Source organism: Clupea harengus, chromosome 2, assembly GCF_900700415.2.
Source record: "Clupea harengus chromosome 2, Ch_v2.0.2, whole genome shotgun sequence".
NCBI lineage: Eukaryota > Metazoa > Chordata > Actinopteri > Clupeiformes > Clupeidae > Clupea > Clupea harengus.
In genome coordinates, this window is record NC_045153.1 from 24,011,032 (window position 1) to 24,025,968 (window position 14,937).

Sequence of the window (14,937 nt, forward strand, 5' to 3'; positions counted from 1 at the left end):
ATTCAGGTGATTCACAGAATACTTCAACAGAGAATACCTGAGAGTACTAGGGAATTCAAATATGGGCCTACCTACAGGGAAAAAACGGATGATTGACCATTGTTTGAACAGGTTAAGGTATGTTTTCCGCAGCTACCAGCATAAACTAGTTGACCAGCTAATTTGACTAGCCTAAAATAGGTTATGTATTCGTATGATGTTTGATGATTTAGCTGGTCATACCATTGTAAACCAGTTAAGACCATTTACAAGCACATCAGATAATCTATTTTTCTCGGAGGGGTTGACAAATTAGTACAACGTTCTTGTAATATGATATCTTCGTGTTCTTGTAAAGTTTTTCATGGGATAGACGTTTGAACCACAGCCTACTCATTTGTTGGATTTGCTACTGTAAGCAACGTCTTTAGTTGTGAAACTGAAGGTGGTGTAGTCGAGGAGCTGGAAGTGTCAAGAAAGTTTTGCACACATGTTACAAGTTTCCACATGAAGAGTAAACCTCATGGACGTTAAAACTGTTTTAGCGTTTAGAACAGTTGCTCTAGGTTTAGGCCAAATGATAAAGGCTAAACCCCTGCCATGGCAGAATATATCTTTGAGATTTATTTGATAAATGTAACTCTCAGTCCCGAGTCTCAACGAAGAAATGTATAGTCCCAAGCATGCAGATGAAGGTGGAGAGGAGCTGTATGTAGACATGTGCAGTTTTTCCTTTTGCAAAAACTTCAGTCACCACACCGGAGGCCAACATTTGATTAAGGTGATCTAACATAAAATTGGATCAATCTGTGATTATGATTTTCCTAGAAGAGGGCAGTTTTAAAAAAAAAATTTTTTTTAGATCTTCCATGTTATTATCTAGGCTTTTTTTTGTTTTGGTTAATTCGGTCGAAGCCAAATGACAGTCAACCGCTGAGTCAACACATGCATGCACGGCCCGCATTTAATCTAAGGTAAATTAATAATTTAAAGCCTATGCCACAACGACGTTAAAGTTATTTTTCGAACTTTTTTCGAACTATCCGTTCAACCTTCAGAGCGCCTCTTCTGATTGGCCTACCCGTGTGGCGCTGGAGTGGGAGAGCGCCTCTTCTGATTGGCCTACCGTGTGGTGCTGGAGTGGGAGAGCGCCTCCTCTGATTGGCCTACCGTGTGGCGCTGGAGTGGGAGAGCACCTCCTCTCGGTCACTGACTACAGGCACTGAGTAGAAGGATGGCCCATGTTGACAAATCCTGAAGTAGAATACTGTGGAGTTTAAACTACTTGACCATATCCATGTAGAAGTCCAAGGGCCTAAACATTGTTCATACACTGGATGACATTATTTCCAGGTAAGGCTCAAGGAGATGAACATATTTCAGAATGAAGGAATATGATGTCTGCTACATATCACTTGTTACCTATCTGGCACAGCATATGTATTTATGGTCTAATATGGTTAAATGATTTCCAGGCAGGATTCCAACAGTTTGGGCCAATAAAAACCTCACTTTAGTATGACTGCATATGATGTCTGAGAGTATATAATATCACTTGTTATCAGGCTGGCCCAAAGTTGTTTTCACTTTTAAATCACCACCTAAACATACTGTAGCTGATGTACACCATCTCTAGTCCTGATGTATTCTTCACGTTTAAATCAACCAGTGAACGTTGCTCATATACACATTAGTTAAAATTATGTGATGTGTGAGAATGGCCCGAGCCGGCCACCTCACGATGTGGGATGTAGGCTGCTGGAACGTGGTTGCAGGTAGGCAGGAGAACACACAGCGCAGGAGACAGTGGCTTACGTATAAAAATACAGCTATATTTATTTACAGAACCAGGGACTCGAACCCCAAAACCATATATACAAAAACCAAGGACTTGAACCCCAAAAACATAGAAACATACACTGAACAAAACTAAAGCTTTAAAAACAGGCAAGGTACAACTCTGTACTCGTAACAGGTTTCGTCTATATACCTGCCTCAGCTTCTTGCCGCCTGTCCAGTCTGTCTCTCCCTCAACAATGAGGTGCGCCTTTTAATAAGGCAGCCCATGGGGCTAATTTGACCCAATCAGTCCCAATTGGCCCGCATCCACAGGTGCAGGGGAACCCGGACCCAACCATTATGGTGGGGGAGTCCAGCCTTTCTCCCCTCGTGGACCACATTGAGAAGGGGGAGGGACTTCACCTTTTCACATGATGCCTTTTGAGATATAGGAGCCCAAGGGCTCACACAGTCTGGGCCACTGAAGTAGTACATGTGAAAGGAATGCCGCTTGTTACCTTTCCAGACCAGAAAAGTGGTTTCCACCTTTCATTGAACCAGCGAACGTTGCTCATATTCACATTGGATGACATTATGTGACCACTTTCAGGCTGGAGCATTGCTTGTGTACACACAACATATACACAATAAGCAATGTCCCCTGGTTGATTTCAAGATGAACAATATGTTTAGCCAGATGGGTAACGAGTGATTTGACTTTCAGACATCATGTTCTGTCATACTGAAATGCGTTTTTCATTGGCCCAAAGCGTTCATCTCCTTGAGCCCCTGCTTGGAAATAGTAACTTAATGTCAATCAGTGTGTATATGAACAATGTTCCCCGGCTGATCCTCTGTCTAACCAGTTTTTAGGGCCTTGGGCTTTTACTTGGACATGCATATATATAAAGGCAACACATGCATGGTAAAAATGAAATGGACACAAATCATATATTTTTTTCAGATGGCATATTCTATCATGCTGAAGTGAAATTCCAGGTTCCCACAGGCTTATACTGTACCTGGAAGTGGTCACATAAAAGAATTTACATCCATTGTTCCATGGATTTTGGTCGTACCTATAAAAAGTCATATTACTTTTATGTGGAATATTCTTCCATGTTATGATGCACTGGAAATATGTACTTTAGGTTAAAGACTATTTTGTTCATCTATAGAATAATACGTTTAGGGAGAGAGAGCGTGAGTAAACTCACTACTCAGTATCTCACTATTTCTCATTTTCTAAAATATTGCAAACATTCTTTCTGAAACTCACCTGATCTATACTTTACTCAAAGTGATAATCTAGGTCGAAAAAAAATTACATAAGCCTGTTAATTGTGTGTGCAAATCGAAAGCTAAAGTTCTGATGCAGCAGGTAAGCGTCGGTAGTCGAAGCTCCCTACAGGCGCAATAACATAATTGCAGTCGACTGCGCTGCATTTAAGGTGGAACGGGAAATTCGAATATAAAGCTGCGAATTAAGGCGAGATCTTCAGCCTGGTTGTGTCACAATCCCTAGAGAACAACTAGACCAGATTTGGCCAAGCACAACTACATCAAAATTGGAGGCTACAGTCAACCTTAAAACTCAAGAGAATTAACAACAAATACAAATTAACACTGTGTGAAAAGTAGTTGTGTCTGAAAGATAAAAGCTATTGTCACCTCTGTCCAGTAGAGGGCAATGTAGATGTTCACACTTTTGCAAATGTCCACCTTTTCTAGTGCATGTCTGCAGTCTGGTGATGATTAGGGTGGTGTTTGAGCACAGCTTTGTTGTATTTGGTTGACTCCACGGTCCCCTCTAATGTAAGCGGCTCTGTGGCTTCAGAAGTGGGAGTTGGTGTTCAAAATCCTCCATTTCACAAAGTGTTCTACTTCCATTGCTCCGGTGTCACTTTAATTTAGCTCTGCAGAATCGTATTACAGACACATATCCCTACCGCTGAACTGATCCCAGCCAGCTGCACCCTGGTGGTATGTGTAGTCCCATAAATGGCCACACGTAAAAGATTAAGCTTTTCTGTTTTTGAGCTGAATGGACTAAGACTGTAAATGGCTTGCTATTTAAATAGCTCTCTGCCTTTTCACCACAGCAAAAAAAGTAGTTTTGCATGAACTACTTCAGATGAATAAGTTACTGTCATTAAATAAGTTAACAATGTCAGCCCCCCCCCCCTTTTTTTTTTTACAAAAATATCTCCATGGAATTTTCATTTATTTTGACTTCTTTTTTTGCCTGAACCAACTTTTATGAAGAAACTATGTACAATTTGTGTTCTGTTCTTACTGTTTTGTAGTGCAGGAAACTGTAGATGAAAGAACACATTCTGATGGGCTGAACTCTTTCATAGTGTAGACCACAAGTCCCATTCTCCTGTTGAGGTCTGAGGACAAATTCAGATTTCAGAAAATTAATTTTCATACACCCAGCATACATGCTCTTTTTGCCTGCAGAACTCATCTATCTTTCCTTGTCAACCTCTTTCCCCCCATAAACACATGCCATTTTTCTTTATATCTCTCCTTATGCCCCCCTGTCTCCCGCTCCTGCTGAACACAATTCCAGTGTGGTTTCGTTCTCTATTGTAAACCCTTCTCTCTTGCTCCACGTTGATAAAAATGTAATTCCCCTTGGCCGTATTGTGCCGAATGCTAGATATTTCTATTCCTCAGGGCACGTTCCTATTTGCATGGTTTTAAAATCCCTGAAAATAATCAACTGGCAGTAATAACAAGGCATTTGACTCATTAAACATATTTTTGTCAGTTCTGTAGAATATATTTAAGAGAGGTTTAATTTCTCCGAAATAGGCATGGCAAAAATGATTGTTTTCAGTTTAATGCACTTATGTCATGTTATGTTTTTTGCTGGTTGAGGGAATAGCTTAGCATAGCTCTTTGCCAAAGGATAGCCCAGGATAATCTCTTCTATGATTTTAAAATGGTTGTAATCCAAGTAATTAATTTTAGACATTGTAATTATTGTAGTTATTTTGTTTTTAACATGCTGCCCACGGAAAGGTGTGCAAGACTGCTGTTTTTTATCCTCTTATTTTCCCTCATGGATCTCCTTATGGATGCTAGTGGGGAAGTGAGATATTTCTTTTTCTCAAGTTCTCCAGCACTGCAGTGAATGCAGCCCTCGGGCTGTCAATGGAGACTTAACTTTAAAGTTGGGAAGGAAGCCTTAAATTGGCATTACCCAAAGAGGTTGCTGAATTAGCATCTGCTAACACAGGGCTTCTCTGACTGAACGTAATGGGGAGTGTGTGCTGGCAAATGTGGCTGTCCTCCCACCACCTCTTGTTGTTCAGGGAGAGGACCCCCCCTCAGGCTATAGCATCTGTGATGGAGGGCAAAGATTAGGAAGGCTCTGTTAGTCCCAATGTAGTCATCACCTCCTCAGTAAGCTATTTGCTTTGATACATTATTCATTGTCTCATATTAGAAAGGCTTACGTTTTACGTCGATAGAAGTTCTCTCCAATGGAATGAAAATGAACTTGAAATAGTAATAAATGCTTGCTTTGAAGGACACAGGAAAAAGACCACTACTGCGAACATAATTAATTACACTTGGCTATGACATAAGATGTGATGACAGTTTCCTTTCTGCTGACATTAGATACTCAAACAGTAAGTCAATTAGTAGGTGACGAAGACTAGCTGTGCTTCAAACTTGTTTGGCCACAAAAAATGTTGGCCATTGAAGCCAGTAGTTTTGAATCATGAGTCACACTAATTTGACAGTAATGTCAATAAGTGCTTTTGGACCATTTCAGCTCTGAGTCTGTATCATGTGTTGGTTTGTCAAAGTTGAATTTGTGGGTTTATTTTGCTTTTGGATAGAAACAATTGTTACCACTTGTTTGTGGTGGAATTATGTTTGTTTTCTTATTGATTTATTTGTGCTTCATAAGCACTTCAAATATAGACTGTGATACAAATGCAGCAATATGTCTTTAGCCCTGCCTTGAGAAACGTTTTGGATTAATAATGGTCCTTGCCTATGCTGAAGGAAAGGCCTGACGCGCATTTGAAGAGACCATGCTAGTTCCATGGAGATTGAAAAATGTTACTGTGCACATTGTAATATTAACAATGAAGTTTAATTAATTGTATAAGACATGAGTTTATCTAAAGGTATTGTTGTAGAAAATAGCTGTTCTTATTGTGTAGCTATGCTGTTAACTGCAGCGTCACTAAATGAGTAAAGAAAAGAGACAGCACAGGTATTTATTTTCAGTTCAGAAAAGCCAGATTCATAGCCCAGCACTGGGACAATCCCTCAACATGACTTGCAGCATTGGTTTATCAACAGGACTTGCAGGTTCATTTCAAATGAACTTGTTGGAGAAATAGCCATATTTTGCTTTTGCACACTTTGTATCAAATGAAAGATTTATACAGTCTACCAAGTCATAATAACGGTCTACCAAGTTTCAATTGCAAAGCACTACAAAAAACGTTTGCTATACGGATTCTGGATCAGACCAAAAACAATATAGTTGCCTCTGATACAAGCTAGCTAGCTTGCTAACTGAGTTCTTTCTACTATATATATTTGGCGACGTTCTGCTTAGAAGCTGTTTTTACATTTTTGTGGGGTACAAGTACAAAGCTACATAGTGTGGGGTATTGTGGGGTACAAGTACAAAGCTACATAGTGGGTTACTTGAGCAGCTAGTAGAAACAACAAATGTATTTATGTACATTTGAGAATATAATAATAACTAGTAAACATCAAAAGCATTACTGAAACGTGTTAAAAAATCCTGCATAATGTTTTCACAAACAAAATGTGTTCGGTCAAGACCTATGTTCTGAGGTAAACCAGTGCTATGAACTCCATTCAAAGAAAACATGGTGAAGGGTTTAGTTGAGGTGAAAGCATGTTTAATTGTCCGACCGTTGGTGAAACCTACTGCAGGGTACCGCAGGTTACCGCATGGCTATGAACAGACATGGCTCACTCTTTCCTGGGGAAGCTGGTTGCCACTGAAGTGCCGTTGATCCTGGTAGCTCAGCTTTAATCTTTTTTGGAGAAGATGATTGAACTTTTGTTAGGCAGTCTGTTGTTCCCTTAAGAACAGTTAGTGCACCTTATTGAAGTTTGTTCTTCTTCTTCTGTTCTTTTCAGGGCCGTTGCTGGCCATTTGGGTGCCCTAAGCTGAATTGCTTTGTGGTGACCCCACCCAAAAAAAAGATGTTGCTGTAAATCTCTGTTGTGAATAAAACAAAAAACAAGGCCTACGCCTTACAGGCTATACACATATTCTCTTCTTTATTCAGTTGAAAATTGTAAATAATATATCTTCTTACATTCTTTGCTTACTGATGTAATGGTGTAGCCTGGATGCCAGACGAACTTAGCCACGCCCACACATTTTTTGGTCGGGAAGTTCGGTCTGGTGTCGCTCCGTTGGGGAGAAATTATCTCCTCACAAAAATCTGTGAGGAGATAGATAGACCAATCAAATTGTCAGGGCGGGCTTTATACGATGATGGACAGATGATCAACCCTAACGTAATCAACCACGTCACCAAAGAGCTTTTGGGGTGAATTCGTTTTCAACAAACATGGCTGCCGTTGGAGAGCTGAAATGTGGAAATTCGAGTCTGTTTTAGAAGACATTGACAGCACGTTCATTTTGAAAGAGGAACAGAGAAACGCGATCAAGGCATTTGTCGATCGAAAAGATGTTTTTGCCGTCCTTCCTACGGGATCCGGTAAAAGTTTAATGTATCAGCTGGCCCCATGGTCTACGTTATGGTCATACTACGTTGCTCTGATTGGTTCTAGATATATCCAATTGAGCGAAGAGGCATTTTTTTTCCTGGTTCGGTTGAAACACGCCGCATAATCACAGTCCAACGGAGCGGTATCAGACTCATATTCTGACTAGAATTATGAGGATGACATCGTCAGGCTAGTAATGGTGTATTGTCTCTAAGATATTTGGTTTAGGCTATGTTCTCTTTTTGACTTTTTACCAAGATGATGCATGGGTGGACCGTGTTTTGCTGTGTATGGTATAGTTTAAGTGATGCAGATAGGCTACTACAAAAGTACCAGACTTTTTTGTTAGTCCCGCACCTCTATAGCATATCGTTTATCACAAACTATCCCTGGAGCTCCGCCTAGTTGTACCTACGAGTTTCAAGTATAATTTGCCAGTGCTCACAACAATTACCAGCTTGAACTACAACATATCCTATTTTGCGTGGAATGCTGGTGTGGCAGAGAACTCTGGCATCAAACACAACCTGACTAGCATCTTTCCAATTAACGTGTATACTTCCACATTGACAAACCATCATGTTAGCAAGTCAAAAGAGCTGAAGAGGCAAATACATTTTATTTCACTTGGGGGATCATTTCTGATAGCCTGTCGGACAGGGAGATGTTAAATTTGGTAGCCCGACAGGAAAACTTGCCCTGGAATGTCGGGCAAGCGATCTTGCGAGGCCTGTGACTTGGTGGAAGAAGCTTTACGCAGTACTCGTGATTTAACTCAAAATATGCTTGTTTGGATATGCATCCATCCACTTGTAAAGTTTCAGTGAGGTGAAATGACCAACTTCAGTTGCAGCCATGTATGGGGAGTCTTTTTATCTGTGATGAACTGATGATGTTGGCTGAAGTGATGATGGCTTTCTAAGTGAATTATGAACATGCCTCAGCTGGGAAGCACCTACTCAGAGGTTGAGTGACCTGCTCCGCTGGAATTTACCTACTTAGGGTGACCATATGGTCGGGCTGATGCAGCTCACCCAGTGACCCTGACTGGCTAAAGTCTTGTATGCTGTTGTAGAGCAGTAACCCCGAATATGTACCTTCAGGATTACATTTAGGATCTGTCCAGTTGAGTCTTTGAAAACCACACGAGTGAATAGGAGTGCTGAGAAGGTAAAAGCTTAGGCAAACAGGAAAGTGGAACTAAATGTAGTGTAGTATTTTGTTGATTTTTGCCAGCAAGCATGACGGATCCTTTTTACACACACACATTGATGTCCACTGTGGGTGTAGATGGCCTGGGCTCATCCTTCTTTCTCAAGTGCCTCCCTGGAGTGTTATTAAAAGCATCCGAAACTGTACACAGAAGGGTGTCGTCGTTGCGAATTATTAATTTGCAGATCAGACTTCCACCACCTCTCTCGGTGCGCTCTCCTGCGATTTGTAGCAGTGTTTATACCGATGCCCTGTGGAGCATTGATTTTGTGGCAAACACAGTACTGTCTGTGGAAGTGTGGCAAAAAAGGAATGAGGTACAAACAAGGCATATGCATGCTGGGCGTGCCCTGCTCCTCTGGGAGCCATTATCAGCACCGCTGATGCAGGAAATAGATTCAATGCAGAAAATAATACCCTTGAATAATTAATCAGATAGGTTTAAAATGTGCAACAAACACGGCCTTCTCTCTTGGGGAAAACGGAGGAGGTGACTTTGCGTGCGCCAGTTTAAGAGCCGCTCACCCCCTACATGAGAAACCCAAGCGCTGTCAGTAATGAGATTCAGGAGAACACAGAAGCACGGGTTACCGCTAAAAGCCCTGCTACGTGTGAATCGAGCTGGTAATCAGTCCCAACACTGGAATAAATGGTTACGAGATCTCTTGTTTTTGTTGGAAAAGGTTAAAAAGGTAGACATGTCGTCATCGTTTGTCAAAGTTGATATCCATTAGTACAGGGATGATGAGATACAGTATTGAGATATGGAGGCAACTGTTCTAGGTTTTCTCAACCTGCAAATGGGATTCTATTATATGCTTGTTTTTGTGAATTCTGGCTCCTTCTCATTAGCAAAGTATGCTAAAGTCTGCAACCAGAGCAGACTCTGCAAGTGTGCATTAAGTCTGCAATAGCTCTCCCTCTCTGAGTGTTTTATTTGTGAAATCAGACCGCCCCGAGCCCAAAAGAACATGCTACTAGCCATAGTGGTTTGGACATCCAGCTTTGCCATTGTCTCTAAATCCACTGGATGAATGGTGTGCATACTACTTGCATGAGGTGAAATACCCTGGACAGTAAAGGTTCAGGTTCGAAGCTTTTAGGAGTTTAGCTGCCGCATCAGTTTAAATTGATGTTGTATTTCATCCAGGAAAGATACCTCTCAGTAAGTAGATAATCGCTCAAACTTCTAGCTCCTAACCGAGAGTGAGGTCATGCCGGGAAACATCAAACTGAGGCTTTGGTATATTGACCGAGCGACAGCGAGGCCGCTGAGGTCCCTGAGCGGGCAATGCGTGGGAGGCATGACTACGCATTAGCCAATCCGAATGCTCGTACTGTCGTTGTCATATAATAATTTAATATATTAGTTTTGAAAGAGGTCATTATGTGCAACTTCACAGAGTTTGGTATCAGGCTATATGACGCACAAGCTGTTGGCCCCACATGAAGCATCCAATGAAGCAAGCTGCTAACGATCACCTACTTTTCAAGTCAACTTAGTCCTTCCTCTGAATTTATCCAGCCCTGAGTAGTGCACTTTAAATGTTCTATTGTCTCAATAACTGTAAATGTTCTAAAGCCATTACATTGTTTTATCACCAAAGTATTTGTTTGAATTGATGACAAATAATGGGCGTGGCACAATAATTGATGTTGGTTGCAGACACCAAACAGGAAATAGACCTGCCTTTCTGTAAAAAGCCAATTTGTTCTTTGTATTATTACAATGTGTTTGTATTTGTGAATGTTTTGATTAAACAAACATTCCATTGTAAGTAGCAGAATGAGCTGAGAGTTAAATATTTCTTGTCCCAACATTTTGTTTGGTGATATGTGTCATATCACTGCAATGAGTTAAACCCGATGAAGCATATTCCCCTTTGCCATTTGCTAATAACACAGTAGATTTCAAATAGTTTTTTTTATTCTAAGGATTGTTAGGCAGTTGTATACATCTGTGGCCTTTCCTTTTTATTGAAGAATGACATATTGGAGTAGTGTAGAAGTATTTAAAAAAAACAAGCAACAGTTAAGTTTGGGTTTAGTAGGTATAATTGATTGGAAATTCTTGAGGTCAAAGTTCAGTATATGACTGCAGCTTTTCCTATTTAGTCAACAGTTAGTGTAATAGCAACTGTCGTTCATATTTTTTGTATGATGTTTTTTGTCTGCAATATGATTGGTCTATAATGAGTTTTAGTTTGACAAGCGAGTGTGAGTGAAACATTGATTAAAACAATAATTGCGTGAGACTATATATATATATATATATATATATATATATATATATATATATATATCGGTAGAACTAGAATTGCAAGTATATTTAGAGTTTGTTTGAAATTACTGGGAAATGCCATCTGAAATTCAAGCAAATGTCAGCTTCAAACATTGTTTTCCTTTTGCAGTTTTTAATTTGTTTCTTTTTTTCTTCTCCATGTAGTTTTAAAAGAGTAAAGGCTGTACATTCACAAATGTCAATATTTGACCTTTTGGTTCTGTTCCCATCTTCTTCAGGATTAAAGAAACCTTCAGAGCTGTTGTCAAGACCCATTGAAGAAGAGGTAAGAAAATGTATTGTGTTATTCTCCTTGTCCCTTTTATGTCCAAGTGTATTCTCCCCCCTTCTCTTGCATACACATGCAGATGTAAAATGCATACAAATGAAAACATTTGTTTTTATTGAGAAATGGGGGGATATAATGCAGCAAATGTCTCCCAGCCAAAATCAAATCACAAATCAAAGTGACTAAAGGTCTTGAATACTGATCAGTCCACATGGCATGGCACGGCACATGGCGGTCCTGCAGAGTATGTCTGTTGTTTGGCAGAAAAAAAACGATCACACAACTATTCTGGAGATATTGTAAAACAATGTATGTTACGGCATACACTAGGTACACAGTGGTATTTTTGACGTCAAGCTTATTCATACAGAATCTGTTTGTTTAATTTCCTGTGTATAGACAGACATTACCACATTACTTCTCCAAACATTACCAGTTACAGAAACCATGTGTAACTGTATATATGTGATGTGTATCGCTTCCAAATGCATTCTCATCTTTTGCGAAAACCTTTACCTTGAGTTCATCGCTCCTGGTTTAAGTTGCCATTTTAACTTTATTATCGGCACACTGCAATGTAGTCTGGTCACAATTTTTTGAATGACTGAAAATGAACAAGCATCCCTTATGAAAATAAAACGCCATACGAAAATACTTGTTAGTTGAGCTTTTGAAATGGTGACATTCTCTATTTGTTGATTTCAAAAGAAATGCACCAGTTTTTTTTCTTCTAATCCCACTGTAACGCCTTATAAATATAGTATTTATATTAAATGGCTTTCAAGGTTGAGCCGCATCAACCACATCCCTTTGGAGACAGTACATTTTATTAATCCTTTTCTTTTCTTCTTCACCAGATGTCTCTCTTGAGTTCAGCCGTCATCCTTGATAGGGAGGGGCAACTGTTGTGAAAACAGGGCCCTGATGAATACCGTGTGAATGGGGTATGAGCAGCACATAAGATAACACAGACGTCACTGGACAAGATGACTAGAAAGGCACTTCCCCACCAGCAGTGCTGGCTTCTTTAATTAGCATTAATGTTTCAATGCTTTGTGAGCGCCTTTGTCAGATTTTTGAATGAATAGTAAGTGGATGCATTTTAGTGAATGACTTTTGAGAGTTGTTTGAGGGGGGCTGATACTGTTTGACTTTTGATCTCAATGATTCAAAGCCTGAGTTCATTTCTGTGGGCGGTGAACACTGACATTGATCAATGACAGTCGTTGCCCAGAGTGAAACAGATATGGAGAATATTGTTTGGAAAATCCACTAGGTCAGTTGAGTGCCTCTCCTAGGATGCCCTTCATCAAAAATATCAGGGGAAAAAACCCTAAAACAAATTCCCTCTGTTGTCCTGTGGCTGTCTTCTTATCCCCACACAACCTTTGTTTTTTTTCCCCAGAACGCCACACTTAGCTTCCAATGATTTTTGTCTCCTTTCCAAACTTGAGCAAAGCAGAATGCTGAGTCCCAGTTGAGCCCCCAAGACTACTGGCATTAGGGTTCATCATTGGAGATGCAGTCTGTTTTGAACTTTAGAGAATTCCCTCCCGTGTAATACAAATGATGGCTTTGCTCCAAATGGCTGAATGCCACCCAGAGATGATTTTCTTTGCTGTTGCTGCTCTGTAGGGGCTTAGCATATTCTCTGTGAAAGTGAACAGTGGCTGATGAGGTGGGAGAACGAGAGTGACGAGATTCAACACTGGCTGCCACCTAATGCCGTCCTGTGCACAACACGTCTGCAAGAGTCACATTTGAAATTACAATGCGGTTATTTCAGTCTTGAGTCATTCGAGATGTGTGTCCCTTGGTGTAGCGGTTAAGATGGTGACCTGTCGTGTTTATTTTATCATGCCCACATAGGCAGTGGTGTGACGCTGTTTCTGGGATATCACTCCACTGTCTGATATGGTCATATTAATTAGCTGAGTTCCATATTTTTAGGAAGCTAATTATGCAAGGAACATGATTTCAGTCTTATCTGGATAAGACTGAGTGGAATATCTTGATACTCTTGCTCAGCGCGTTCTGTGTAATTGTAATTACTACTGTATGGTATGGATAGAACACCAGCAAATTGACTGAGATTAAAAAAAATCATTATCAGTCTCTAATGAACATGCTTTGTTAGCTCATATGTTATTATGAACACAATGAACCAAATTTAACTCACAACGCCAGCAGATTGCTGCTAACAATTAGTGGAAGATGTCTGCCTGTTGTCCCAAATGCCAAACATCCAGTCAGTTGATGTCAGTGATGCTGACTAATGTATCCTCCTGAGTAGACCCAGGTTAAGATATTGTGTTTAGACCAACACTTTGACTTTTAATTAAATGTATGTGGACAAATTTGCCGATAAGAAAACGTGTGTACAATATTTATTTCATGAGATGACTAGCAATTCATTCAAGCCTTCACTCATCCTTTGGAGAGTAAAATTGTGCTGGGTCGGCCCTGACCTCCTTCTATCTTTACATTCATAAGTTGTGAGATGATCTCCTTTGATGTGGAATAATACATTTAGAAAAGAGTGGATGCCGTTCAGATTCCATTACTGCGATGTTAAAACTACACTAAGAATGAAAGTGGTTTGGCCGTCTTGCCATTACAATCATCTGAAATTAGCTGTGGGGTTTGCGTGATGAAATCCATCACTTTTCCCCCAATGTCGCACACACTTGTACCATCAGTCACCCTTCAGGTGGAGCACTGAGTAGTTTCAGTGCAGACCTGCTCTGAGCCATTATGATTTAGACAGGGAGTTCTGTGATGAGCATTTGATTATTGATATCAATATGTTATGGATGTTGCCGTTTTCTTCCTTTTTTCTGCAGTTTTCTGTGCTTGTAGTCATAATTTTAAGGACTTGAGTGTGAAGGATTTGTGGGTAAGGAAGGTTTTGTGAGGTTCCATGCATTGCCATTTTTTTTTTTTTACACAAATGATCGTTTTAAATAGTTTCAAATAATTGGAAATGTGCAATTAGGCTTCCTTTAGGTTCAGACTTACATTTGTAAATATCGCCTTGCTCATATTTGGGGTTTTGATGCCAATTTAGACAGCTTAGATTAATCTTCATCTTTGTTCATCACTTAATGATGGTATACCAATAAACAGGAATGTCGTGGCAATGCATTGCTATGTGATCGTAAATATCCCAGAACAGAATGGTCAACAGCAACAGCTTTTGTGAGACAGCCATCGGTTGTAGTCCTGCATTAGCCTTGTGCAGAGGTCCTCCTCCCTGGGATCTGTTACAGTGTACTAGTCATCCATGAGGTTTGTTTCTCTATGATGATGGAGAGCATGTGCAGCTGGGTCCATGACCACAGAGTAAGCCAAGGGCCAGCCTTGCCCACAGTGAATAGATTAAAGGGGCCATATTATGAAAATTCCACTTTTTTTAGTGCTTCTACACGTTCATTTGGGTATCTGGCGTGTCTACCAACCCAAAAACGCTGGAAAAAAACCATTGGCGATCTTTGTTATGGTTCCTGGATCTTTGTTATGGTCAGAAACGTCATGATTGAGTCTGCGAATGAGATTCCCGTTTTATTGGCCTGTCACAAGACATTGGGAGGTTCCCTACATGGCCTTGGCCCACCCCCCACACTCATTACATATTTGCCAGAGCGCAAGC

At 40.3% G+C, this 14,937-nt stretch overlaps 1 long non-coding RNA gene across 1 annotated transcript; it reads left to right on the forward strand.

Moving 5' to 3' along the window:
• The first annotated feature begins 40 nt into the window (after positions 1-40).
• Positions 41-14,677, forward strand: LOC116225284. Its single transcript, XR_004166029.2, has 4 exons — positions 41-117; positions 1,083-1,332; positions 11,239-11,285; positions 12,146-14,677. It is a non-coding gene; the product is annotated as an uncharacterized LOC116225284 (long non-coding RNA).
• Positions 14,678-14,937: the final 260 nt, after the last annotated feature.